Below are 14,291 nucleotides of genomic sequence, written 5' to 3'. Positions count from 1 at the left end.
GGAGTTACATCTGTATGAGAGATACATTGACAACATCATCCCAAACCTCAACACCTGGAATCAAGTCTGTGGGTGAGGGATAGGCAGCCAGTTCATGACCAGTTCATGCTGCAGAACACAGGTGTGCACTGAGTGTTGGTGATCTCACGCTCCTTATGTCCTGTTTCATCAGACTGGGCCTCACCTCACCCTGTGACGCAGACTCACATTTCAATATGAAAGAAAGAACTTGCATTTATATAGCGCCTTTCAGAACCTCTGGATGACCCAAAGAGCTTTACAGCTAATGAAGTACTTTTGAAGTGTAGTTACCGTTGTAATGTGAGAAACGTGACAGCCAATTTGCGCACAACAAGGTCCCACAAACACCAATGAGATAATGACCGGATAATTTTTTTTCGTGATGTTGGTTGAGGGATAAATATTGGCCAGGACATCAGGGAGAACTCCCCTGTACTTCTTTGAATAGTGCCATGGCATAAGAACGTAAGAACATAAGAAATAGGAGCAGGAGTAGGCCATCCGGCCCCTCGAGCCTGCTCCGCCATTCAACAAGATCATGGTTGATCTTCTACCTCAACGCCATTTTCCTGCACCATCCCCATATCCCTTGATGCCTTTAATATCGAGAAAACTATCGATCTCTGTTTTGAATGTACTCAAGGACTGAGCCTCCACAGCCCTCTGGGGTAAAGCATTCCAAAGATTCACCACCCTCTGAGTGAAGAAATTTCTCCTCATCTCAGTCCTAAATGGCCCACCCTTTATTTTGAGGCTATGACCCCTAGTTCTGGATTCTCCAGCCAGCACCTCCCAAACCCACGACCTCTACCACCTAGAAGGACAAGGGCAGCAGGCACATGGGAACAACACCACCTGCACGTTCCCCTCCAAGTCACACACCATCCTGACTTGGAAATATATCGCCGTTCCTTCGTTGTCGCTGGGTCAAAATCCTGGAACTCCCTTCCTAACAGCACTGTGGGAGAACCTTCACCACACGGACTGCAGCGGTTCAAGAAGGCGGCTCACCACCACCTTCTCAAGGGCAATTAGGGATGGGCAATAAATGCTGGCCTCGCCAGTGACACCGACATCCCATGAACGAATAAAAAAAAATCCTCCTTGCATCTACCCTGTCGAGCCCTGTAAGAACTTTGGAGGTTTCAATGAGATCACCTCTCATTCTTCTAAACTCTAGAGAATACAGGCCTCTTTTACCTCCACCTCAGAGGCCAGATGGGGCCTCGGTTTAAGGCTCCAGAATTTGCTGTCAAAATAACAGTGAGGCTATTGGTGCTCACCATTATTTATGCGCAAATGCAACAGCATATCAGGCGAGGGCAGATGCGCGGTTAAATGCGGAAATCCAAAAGTTGCTGTCCGAGATGTGCCACTCTTCCTGTACTTGCGTGTTAAATACGAACTAACCTCTTCACAGAAAGTTAGGGCAATTAGTTTCAATTTAGTTATACTGTATCCGCTGCACACAATGCGGTCTCCTCTACATTGGGGAGACCAAACGCAGACTTGGTGATTGCTTTGCTGAACACCTCCGCTCCATCCGCAAGCGTGACCCTGACCTGCCGGTCGTTGGCCATTTTAATTCCCCGTCCCACTCCCACTCTGACCTCTCTGCCCTCGGCCTCTTACACTGGTCCAATGAAGCTCAATGTAAGTTCGAGGAACAGCACCTCATCTTTTGTTTAGGCACTTTACAACTTTCCGGACTCAACACTGATTTCAGTAACTTCAGATTATAACCACTGCTCCCATTTTTTCGGTCAGCAAGTGCTGGTAATGGTTCTGCGGCTGCCATTTACAGCTACTCTAGACCGATCTTTTGTTTCTTAACCTGTCCTATTACCACCGTCTTGCCTTGCACCATCATCCCTTCTGTCATTTAATCACTCGTGCCCTCTACCCTATCACAGACCTTCCCTTTTGTTCCTTACTCCCCTCCCTCCCCGCTTTCCCTGACTCTGTACTTTCTCAAAAACTTTAACTCTTTTAACATTTTCCAGTTCTGATGAAAGGTCTTCGACCTGAAACGTTAACTCTGTTTCTTTCTCCACCGATGCTGCCTGACCTGCTGAGCTTCTCCAGCATTTTCTGTTTTTATTACAGAAAGTTAGGGCTTGTCCATTTCAGTCTAAGAACCTTTTTAACGACGTGCTAAGTGTTGATTACTGCCAGTCAATCTCTCTGACACTGAAAATTAACTATTACAAGTGCGGAGTCTCATTCCTTAAGATTGTAATTGTTGTTGGAGATTTTTTTTTTAAATGTTTATGAACTTTTTTTTTACTCTTCCTTTCTGTCTCTTTTTTTTCCACTCGCTTAATCCAATCTTTCTTTCCCTCTCTTTCTGTTCCGGATTTGACATTGAATTCACCCACTCTAACTTACACTTTCCTCCTCAGTCCTTGCTCTGTTTATTTAACATTCTTCAATCTGATTGTTTAAGGAGATACACAGTTGCTTGCCCTGTTCACTCAGGTCCCAGATGTCCTGTTGAGGATATCACACCGTTTCCAACTCCCACTTCCGGTGCAAAATATCATGGAAATGAGACAGGCAGGTCTAACGGCGCACCCTGCGTTATCCTGCTATAGCAAGTTGTGGGCCAACATCTTATCCAAAAGCCAACAGTGTAGCACTCCCTCAGTACGGGCACTGGCATTGTCAGCCTAGAGTTTATGCATATTTCTCTGGAGTGCGGATTAAACTCACTGCCCTCCTGACTCACAGGTAAGAGTGCTACTCACTAAACCACAGCCAACACCTACAGCAGCCTGAGGTGATTGCCACACTGAACAGTAGCAGCACCGAGCGTCTGATTGTAAAGGCAGCAGGTTGTGAAATGTTAGTGAGTGCAGCACTCAGGAACCTTCAGCAGTCTGAGCAGAATTCCACGTTAAAGTGTTTCTACAGAGCCCAGGTTGGGAGCTGCACCACTCGGAATGGGAGAGAACCCTTCGGGTCAGGAAAGTCCTAGAGACTTCACTTTGGAATCATACCCGACAATGCTGCTTCTCATTAGGAGATGACCATTCTCCAGATCTCAAGTTTGGTACTCGTCGGCAAGACGACAGCTGTTAGCTCGTTCTCAGCCATATCTCTACAGTCCAAGCTGTACCTTGCACAACCAGATAAACGAGTGATTAGCTGACTAATTTTGACAAGCAGCCTATTGTGACTTATTAGAGGTCTTTAAGATTATGAAAGGGTTTGATAGGGTAGACGTGGAGAAGATCAAAACTAGGGCCCATAAATATAAATCAATCCAATAGGGAATTCAGGAGAAACTTCTTTACCCAAAGAGTGGTGAGAATGTGGAACTCGCTCCCACAAGGAATAGTTGAGGTGAATAGCAAAGATGCATTTAAGGGGAAGCTAGATAAGCACATGAGGGAGAAAGGAATAGAAGGTTATGCTGGTAGGGTTAGATGAAGAGGGGCGGGAGGAGGCTCGTGTGGAGCATAAACACCAGCATGGACCAGTTGGGCCGAATGGCCTGTTTCTGTGCTGTACGTTCTATGTAATTCTATGTAACAATAGCGTTCTTCTGTGGCAAGACAAAGCATTCCTGTGGCTGAAAGTCCATTAATGGCACGATCTGCTTTACTTCCAATCACTGATCTTGTTTTGGCTGTCTCAGATTTAACGAAATATTCAGTCAAAAAATTGATGCTGGACCCAATAAGCAATTATACTCAGATAACGTTGCTTAGCGCTGCAGGGTAATTAACATCCAGTCCATTACCGGTAATTACATCTCAGTTCATGAATAAGTGCAGATGTGGTTTGTTCCCATGGCCATGTTGTTGCTGGGCTTCGATTGATAATGTAGCATTAAATTGGACACTTTCATTACAGGCGCTAATGATTTACAGCCCCTCGAGAGATGCACAGAGATACAACGAACAGACAAAAAATAACAGAGGACCATCAGATAGGGAGTTTGCACTGCAAGTTAATAAAAGAGTAACAGAAACCAGCTGTATTTGCTCAGTTTTTTAACGTTTTATTCTCTAAAAGAGGTTTTTATTTTGTACAGATAAAATGGCACAAGAACACTGCCAAGTTTGCCGACAGTGACTGCACTTCAAAAGGAACCCATTGGCCCTAAAGTGCTTTGGAAGGTCTTAACTCTGCTGCCCGCATCCAAACTCGCACCAAGTCCTGTTCACCCATCACCCACAGTGCTCGCTGACCTACATTGGCTCCCGGTCCGGCAATGCCTCGATTTTAGAACTTTCATCCTCGTCTTCAAATGCCTCCATGGCCTCGCCCCTCCCTATCTCTGTAACCTCCTCCAACCCTACAGCCCTTCGAGATCTCTGCACTCCTCCAATTCTGGCCTCTTGCGCATCCCCGATTTTCATCGCTTCACCATTGGCGGCCGTGCCTTCAGCTGTCCAGGCCCTAAGCTCTGGAATTCCCTCCTTAAACTTCTCCGCCTCTCTCTCCTCCTTTAAGGCGTTCCTTAAAACCTACCTCTTTGACCAAGCTTTTGGTCAACTGATATCTCCTTATGTGGCTCAGTGTGAAATTTTGTTTGATAATCGCTCCTGTGAAGCTCCTTGGGGACGTTTTACTACATTAAAGCTGCTGTATAAAAGCAAGTTGTTGCTCTTGTTATGATCACAGATTCACTGAGTATCTCCATGTTATACAATAATTAAAAACAGTTTTAAATATAGTATCTTCTATGAGTCAGAATTCCCATTACCCTAAAATGCTGCAAGAAACAGTGAGCAAGGACAAAAGAGATAAGTAGCATGTTTGTGAGAAACACTTGCAATGATTAAATATTTTTTAAAATATATTTGGACATGGCCTGCACTTGAATTTAAAACTAATCTGCTGAAACATCTCAGTGGGTGACTGATCAATCTATGGAACAGGCTCCCTAGGGAGACAGTGGAAAGTTAGTATTGATGCATTCGTATGCAAATTAGATTGATTTCTTTCAGAAAATAACACTTTGGGATGCAGTATATGAGTAATTTGAGACATGACGTGTGGCGAGTGTAACAGGCTCGGGAGGAACAGGTGACTTTGGACCTATGGTTCCCAAAGCTCTCCACCACTGGGGGTTTTCCTCGCCTCATGTCTGGGTCTGTTATAGACTGATTGATAGAGATTTATTGCTCTGATTAGTCAACAGCTCCATTATTGTTGAATCATGCGACTACCAGGGTGGTAGAAGGTGAACTAGATGGACCTCGGTCTTTTCTCATCTCGCAACTCCTATGTTCCAATGTTTCTATTTAGTTCCTACATTACACCAGTGACTACATTGCAAAAGCACTTCATTGGCTATAAAGCATTTTGGGACCGTCCTACGGTCCTGAAAGGTGCTGTCAGCCGTGGCTCGGTGGGCAGCACTCTCGCCACTGAGTCAGAAGGTCGTGGGTTCAAGTCCCACTCTCGAGACTTGAGCACAAAATCTAGGCTGGCACATCAGTGCAGTAGTATGGAAGTCCTGCACTGTCGGAGCTGCTGTCTCTCAAATGAGACGTTAAACTGAGGCCCTGTCCGTCCTCTCAGGTGGACGTAAAAGATCCCATGGCCATTATCCGAAGAAGAGCAGGGGCGTTCTCCCTGGTGTCCTGGGCCAACGTTTATCTCTCAACCAACAGTTAAAACAAATCATCCGGTCATTATCACATTGCTGTTTGTGGGATCTTGCTGTGCGCAAATTGGCTGCCGCGTTTCCTACATTACAACAGTGACTACACTTCAAAAAGTACTTCACTGGCTGTGAAGCACTTTGGGACGTCCTGAGGTTGTGAAAGGCGCTGTGTAAGTTCTTTCTCTGTTATTGAACGCTGAATACTTGAAAGCAGTTGTTAAGGAAATTTTAAAAACCCTTCTACATACCAATGAGATTTGCTTCAACCGATCACCTCAGAAAAACAGGATGTGTGATGCCACTTACAAGAATGTGTGGCAATGTCTGTAGTCAGCAGCTTGTATTTCAGTAAGGTGAGCGCTGAAGTCAACACGACAGCTGGCAGGACCTGATCTTGTTTTTGCAAAGCTGGGCTCAATCAACACGGCTAAATTTGGCCAACCGTCCAAATGCTCCACGGAAGCCACAATTTTAATCTTCAGTGACGAACTTTGGGAGCAACATTAACATTTGGCGGGCGATATACCCTCCCCCCACCCCCATTCCCCCACCCCCGATTCTCTTTTGCATTGAAATCAGGGGAAAGGCAAATCAAGTGGGGTGTATAATGAGCGGCCAATCCAGTATTGCAAGTTTCACGCCACAGCCCAAAGTTAAAATTACCCCATAGACATTGTACTGTACGCAGTCTGTAAAAGCTGAAACTTGTACACGTACCATATGAAAGAAGAAAGAAAAACTTGCATTTTTAAAGCGGCTTTCACGGCCTCAGGACATAAGAAACATAAAAAAATTGGAGCAGGGGTAGGCCATGTGGCCCCTCGAGCCTGCTCCGCCATTCATTAAGATCATGGCTGATCTTTAACCTCAACTCCACTTTCCCGCCCGATCCCCATATCCCTTGATTCCCTTAGAGTCCAAAAATCTATCCATCTCAGTCTTGAATATACTCAACGACTGAGCATCCACAGCCCTCTGGGGTGGAGAATTCCAAATATTCATGACCATCTGAAAAAATTCCTCCTCATCTCAGTCTTAAATGTCCAACCCCTTATCCTGAGACTATATCCCCAAGTTCTAGACTCTCCAGCCAGGAGAAACATCCTTTCAGCATCTATCCTGTCAAGCCCTCTTACATTCTTATATGTTTCAATGAGATCACCTCTCATTCTTCTAATCTCCAGAGAGTATAGGCCCATTCTACTCAACCTCTCCTCATAGGATGTCCCAAAACGCTTAACAACCAATGAAATGTGCAAATTGGCTGCCGCGTTTCCTACATTTACAACAGTGATTACACCTCAAAAAAGTACTTCATTGGCTGTAAAACGCTTTGGGACGTCCTGAGGTCGTGAGAGGCGCTATATAAATGCAAGTTCTTTCTTTCTTATGTGGGCAGAACAATGGCAGGTGAAATGTAATGCAGACAAGTGCAAAGTGCCACACATACGAAGGAAAAATAAGTGACACGTGTACTCGATGAATGGTGCTAAAACAAGCGACACGTCCGTTTGTGCAGAGGACTGGCAGACCCCGGTGATGTCCCCGGTGGCACCCTGGAAGAATCCGGATGCGAAGAAGTTGAGGGCAGTGGTGACTTTGACGGCGACGGGTAGGAAGATGCTGCTTGGTCCATCCGGGAGCAGCTCGTCATTAAGGAGGCTGCAGATGTCGGTGACTACCTGGCGATTGACTCTGAGCCTCCGTATGCACTGCTCCTCGGAGAGGTCCATGAAGCTGAGCCACGGTCTGTAGACCCTGTGCCGAGGGTAGTGCCTCCTGCGATGCAGCTCTCTCTGCGGTTGCCCTTCCTCCTGCTGTGCAGGTGGGTGTGCCGCAGCACCGTGTTGTGGGGCTCCACGTCGATGAGGCGGACGGCGTGGACTGCGAGGCTGCTGGGGCTGGTGATGCTGTTCGTCCTCCGAGGATGTCGAAGCGGCCCCCATCTGGCAGGTGTAGGTCTGAGGGGTTGTGCACGGTCGGTAGGTGTTTCCTCGCACTGGGGCTGCAGTTCCACGTCGGTGTATCTTCTGGCTTGGAGGGGGGTGGTGGAGGGCAGGCGTTACCCTATGTGACGGAGTGGCCTCCTGCGTTGGTGAGGGGTCTCCCCCCCCCCCCCACTTTGGAGTGCACCTTGGCAGCTGCCACAGGCTGCTGGCTGCAACACGTCCATTTGGAGTGAGACTGTTTCCCCCAGTATGTGAAACAGTCTGAGTTGAAGGTAAAATCCCACACTTCCTAATAAGACAGCTGAATCAGGTCAGTTAATGACCTGAACAAGCAAAGTAAATACACTCAAGTGGCATCCCGCTGGCTTTAATTGCCTGCGGGATTCCCACCAGCGGGGGCTGCGCACACACCCCCGCACGTCAGCGCGGAACCCGGAAGTGGCCGGGAATCCGGTCACGCACCTGGATATCGGGATTTTCGAGGCCCCCCCGCCGAGAACGCACCCGAAACCCGGTGCTAAAATCGGGCCCGTGTACTCGATGAATGGTGCTAAAATAAGTGACATGTGTACTCGATGAATGGCGCTAAAATAAGCGACGTGTACTCAATGAATGGTGCTAAAGTGAGTGACACATGTACTCGATGAATGGTGCTAAAATAAGCGACACGTGTACTCGATGAATGGTGCTAAAATAAGCGACACGTGTACTCGATGAATGGTGCTAAAATAAACGACACGTGTACTCAATGAATGGTGCTAAAATAAGCGACATGTGTACTCGATGAATGGCGCTAAAATGAGTGACACGTGTACTCGATGAATGGTGCTAAAATAAACGACACGTGTACTCGATGAATGGCGCTAAAATGAGTGACACGTGTACTCAATGAATGGTGCTAAAATAAGCGACATGTGTACTCGATGAATGGTGCTAAAATGAGTGACACGTGTACTCGATGAATGGTGCTAAAATAAGCGACACGTGTACTCGATGAATGGTGCTAAAATAAACGACACGTGTACTCGATGAATGGCGCTAAAATGAGTGACACGTGTACTCGATGAATGGTGCTAAAATAAACGACACGTGTACTCGATGAATGGCGCTAAAATGAGTGACACGTGTACTCAATGAATGGTGCTAAAATAAGCGACATGTGTACTCGATGAATGGTGCTAAAATAAGCGACACGTCTACTCGATGAATGGCGCTAAAATGAGTGACACGTGTACTCAATGAATGGTGCTAAAATGAGTGACACGTGTACTCGATGAATGGTGCTAAAATAAGTGACACGTGTACTCGATGGTGTTGAAATAAGCGTCATGTGTACTCGATGAATGGTGCTAAAATAAGCGACACGTGTACTCGATGAATGGTGCTAAAATAAGTGACACGTGTACTCGATGAATGGTGCTAAAATAAGCGACATGTGTACTCGATGAATGGTGCTAAAATAAGCGACACGTGTACTCGATGAATGGTGCTAAAATAAACGACACGTGTACTCAATGAATGGTGCTAAAATAAGCGACATGTGTACTCGATGAATGGCGCTAAAATGAGTGACACGTGTACTCGATGAATGGTGCTAAAATAAGCGACACGTGTACTCGATGAATGGTGCTAAAATGAGTGACACGTGTACTCAATGAATGGTGCTAAAATAAGCGACATGTGTACTCGATGAATGGTGCTAAAATGAGTGACACGTGTACTCGATGAATGGTGCTAAAATAAGCGACACGTGTACTCGATGAATGGTGCTAAAATAAACGACACGTGTACTCGATGAATGGCGCTAAAATGAGTGACACGTGTACTCAATGAATGGTGCTAAAATAAGCGACATGTGTACTCGATGAATGGTGCTAAAATAAGCGACACGTCTACTCGATGAATGGCGCTAAAATGAGTGACACGTGTACTCAATGAATGGTGCTAAAATGAGTGACACGTGTACTCGATGAATGGTGCTAAAATAAGTGACACGTGTACTCGATGGTGTTGAAATAAGCGTCATGTGTACTCGATGAATGGTGCTAAAATAAGCGACACGTGTACTCGATGAATGGTGCTAAAATAAGTGACACGTGTACTCGATGAATGGTGCTAAAATAAGCGACACGTGTAATCGATGAATGGTGCTAAAATAAGCGACACGTGTACTCGATGAATGGTGCTAAAATAAGCGACACGTGTACTCGATGAATGGTGCTAAAATAAGCGACACGTGTACTCGATGGTGTTGAAATAAGCGACATGTGTACTCGATGAATGGTGCTAAAATAAGCGACATGTGTACTCGATGAATGGTGCTAAAATAAGCAACACGTGTGTTCGATGAATGGTGTTAAAATAAGCGACACGTGTACTCGATGAATGGTGCTAAAATAAGCGACACGTGTACTCGATGGTGTTGAAATAAGCGACATGTGTACTCGATGAATGGTGCTAAAATAAGCGACATGTGTACTCGATGAATGGTGCTAAAATAAGCGACACGTGTACTCGATGAATGGTGCTAAAATAAGCGACACGTGTACTCGATGAATGGTACTAAAATAAGCGACACGTGTACTCGATGAATGGTGCTAAAATAAGCGACACGTGTACTCGATGAATGGTGCTAAAATAAACGACATGTGCACTCGATGAATGGTGCTAAAATAAGCGACACGTGTACTCGATGGTGTTGAAATAAGCGACATGTGTACTCGATGAATGGTGCTAAAATAAGCGACACGTGTACTCGATGGTGTTGAAATAAGCGACACGTGTACTCGATGAATGGTGCTAAAATAAGCGACACGTGTACTCGATGGTGTTGAAATAAGCGACACGTGTACTCGATGAATGGTGCTAAAATAAGTGACACGTGTACTCGATGAATGGTGCTAAAATAAACGACATGTGTGTTCGATGAATGGTGCTAAAATAAACGACATGTGTGTTCGATGAATGGTGCTAAAATAAGCGACACGTGTACTCGATGAATGGTGCTAAAATAAGCGACACGTGTACTCGATGGTGTTGAAATAAGCGACATGTGTACTCGATGAATGGTGCTAAAATAAACGACACGTGTGTTCGATGAATGGTGCTAAAATAAACGACATGTGTGTTCGATGAATGGTGCTAAAATAAGCGACACGTGTACTCGATGAATGGTGCTAAAAAAAGCGACACGTGTACTCGATGAATGGTGCTAAAATAAGCGACACGTGTACTCGATGGTGTTGAAATAAGCGACATGTGTACTCGATGAATGGTGCTAAAATAAGCGACATGTGTACTCGATGAATGGTGCTAAAATAAGCGACACGTGTGTTCGATGAATGGTGTTAAAATAAGCGACACGTGTACTCGATGAATGGTGCTAAAATAAGCGACACGTGTACTCGATGGTGTTGAAATAAGCGACATGTGTACTCGATGAATGGTGCTAAAATAAGCGACAGGTGTACTCGATGAATGGTGCTAAAATAAGCGACACGTGTACTCGATGAATGGTGCTAAAATAAGCGACACGTGTACTCGATGAATGGTGCTAAAATAAGCGACACGTGTACTCGATGAATGGTGCTAAAATAAACGACATGTGCACTCGATGAATGGTGCTAAAATAAGCGACACGTGTACTCGATGGTGTTGAAATAAGCGACATGTGTACTCGATGAATGGTGCTAAAATAAGCGACACGTGTACTCGATGGTGTTGAAATAAGCGACACGTGTACTCGATGAATGGTGCTAAAATAAGCGACACGTGTACTCGATGGTGTTGAAATAAGCGACACGTGTACTCGATGAATGGTGCTAAAATAAGTGACACGTGTACTCGATGAATGGTGCTAAAATAAACGACATGTGTGTTCGATGAATGGTGCTAAAATAAACGACATGTGTGTTCGATGAATGGTGCTAAAATAAGCGACACGTGTACTCGATGAATGGTGCTAAAATAAGCGACACGTGTACTCGATGGTGTTGAAATAAGCGACATGTGTACTCGATGAATGGTGCTAAAATAAACGACACGTGTGTTCGATGAATGGTGCTAAAATAAACGACATGTGTGTTCGATGAATGGTGCTAAAATAAGCGACACGTGTACTCGATGAATGGTGCTAAAATAAGCGACACGTGTACTCGATGGTGTTGAAATAAGCGACATGTGTACTCGATGAATGGTGCTAAAATAAGCGACATGTGTACTCAATGAATGGTGCTAAAATAAGCGACATGTGTACTCAATGAATGGTGCTAAAATAAGCGACATGTGTACTCGATGAATGGTGCTAAAATAAGCGACACGTGTACTCGATGGTGTTGAAATAAGCGACACGTGTACTCGATGAATGGTGCTAAAATAAGCGACACGTGTACTCGATGGTGTTGAAATAAGCGACATGTATACTCGATGAATGGTGCTAAAATAAACGACATGTGTGTTCGATGAATGGTGCTAAAATAAGCGACACGTGTACTCGATGGTGTTGAAATAAGCGACATGTGTACTCGATGAATGGTGCTAAAATAAGCGACACGTGTACTCGATGGTGTTGAAATAAGCGACATGTGTACTCGATGAATGGTGCTAAAATAAGCGACACGTGTACTCGATGAATGGTGCTAAAATAAGCGACACGTGTACTCGATGAATGGTGCTAAAATAAGCGACACGTGTACTCGATGAATGGTGCTAAAATAAGCGACACGTGTACTCGATGAATGGTGCTAAAATAAGCGACACGTGTACTCGATGAATGGTGCTAAAATAAGCGACACGTGTACTCGATGAATGGTGCTAAAATAAGCGACACGTGTACTCGATGAATGGTGCTAAAATAAGCGACACGTGTACTCGATGAATGGTGCTAAAATAAGCGACACGTGTACTCGATGAATGGTGCTAAAATAAGCGACACGTGTACTCGATGAATGGTGCTAAAATAAGCGACACGTGTACTCGATGAATGGTGCTAAAATAAGCGACACGTGTGTTCGATGAATGGTGCTAAAATAAGCGACACGTGTACTCGATGAATGGTGCTAAAATAAGCGACACGTCTACTCGATGAATGGCGCTAAAATGAGTGACACGTGTACTCAATGAATGGTGCTAAAATCGGGCCCGTGTACTCGATGAATGGTGCTAAAATAAGCGACATGTGTACTCGATGAATGGTGCTAAAATAAGCGACACGTGTACTCGATGAATGGTGCTAAAATAAGCGACACGTGTGTTCGATGAATGGTGCTAAAATAAGCGACACGTGTACTCGATGAATGGTGCTAAAATAAGCGACACGTGTACTCGATGAATGGTGCTAAAATAAGCGACACGTGTACTCGATGAATGGTGCTAAAATAAGCGACACGTGTACTCGATGGTGTTGAAATAAGCGACACGTGTACTCGATGAATGGTGCTAAAATAAGCGACACGTGTACTCGATGGTGTTGAAATAAGCGACACGTGTACTCGATGAATGGTGCTAAAATAAGTGACACGTGTACTCGATGAATGGTGCTAAAATAAACGACATGTGTGTTCGATGAATGGTGCTAAAATAAACGACATGTGTGTTCGATGAATGGTGCTAAAATAAGCGACACGTGTACTCGATGGTGTTGAAATAAGCGACACGTGTACTCGATGAATGGTGCTAAAATAAGTGACACGTGTACTCGATGAATGGTGCTAAAATAAATGACATGTGTGTTCGATGAATGGTGCTAAAATAAACGACATGTGTGTTCGATGAATGGTGCTAAAATAAGCGACACGTGTACTCGATGAATGGTGCTAAAATAAGCGACACGTGTACTCGATGGTGTTGAAATAAGCGACATGTGTACTCGATGAATGGTGCTAAAATAAACGACACGTGTGTTCGATGAATGGTGCTAAAATAAACGACATGTGTGTTCGATGAATGGTGCTAAAATAAGCGACACGTGTACTCGATGAATGGTGCTAAAAAAAGCGACACGTGTACTCGATGAATGGTGCTAAAATAAGCGACACGTGTACTCGATGGTGTTGAAATAAGCGACATGTGTACTCGATGAATGGTGCTAAAATAAGCGACATGTGTACTCGATGAATGGTGCTAAAATAAGCGACACGTGTGTTCGATGAATGGTGTTAAAATAAGCGACACGTGTACTCGATGAATGGTGCTAAAATAAGCGACACGTGTACTCGATGGTGTTGAAATAAGCGACATGTGTACTCGATGAATGGTGCTAAAATAAGCGACAGGTGTACTCGATGAATGGTGCTAAAATAAGCGACACGTGTACTCGATGAATGGTGCTAAAATAAGCGACACGTGTACTCGATGAATGGTGCTAAAATAAGCGACACGTGTACTCGATGAATGGTGCTAAAATAAGCGACACGTGTACTCGATGAATGGTGCTAAAATAAACGACATGTGCACTCGATGAATGGTGCTAAAATAAGCGACACGTGTACTCGATGGTGTTGAAATAAGCGACATGTGTACTCGATGAATGGTGCTAAAATAAGCGACACGTGTACTCGATGGTGTTGAAATAAGCGACACGTGTACTCGATGAATGGTGCTAAAATAAGCGACACGTGTACTCGATGGTGTTGAAATAAGCGACACGTGTACTCGATGAATGGTGCTAAAATAAGTGACACGTGTACTCGATGAATGGTGCT

The sequence above is a fragment of the Heptranchias perlo genome, chromosome 18 (assembly GCF_035084215.1).
Source record: "Heptranchias perlo isolate sHepPer1 chromosome 18, sHepPer1.hap1, whole genome shotgun sequence".
In the NCBI taxonomy this organism is placed as follows: domain Eukaryota; kingdom Metazoa; phylum Chordata; class Chondrichthyes; order Hexanchiformes; family Hexanchidae; genus Heptranchias; species Heptranchias perlo.
This window is presented reverse-complemented; position numbering follows the sequence as displayed.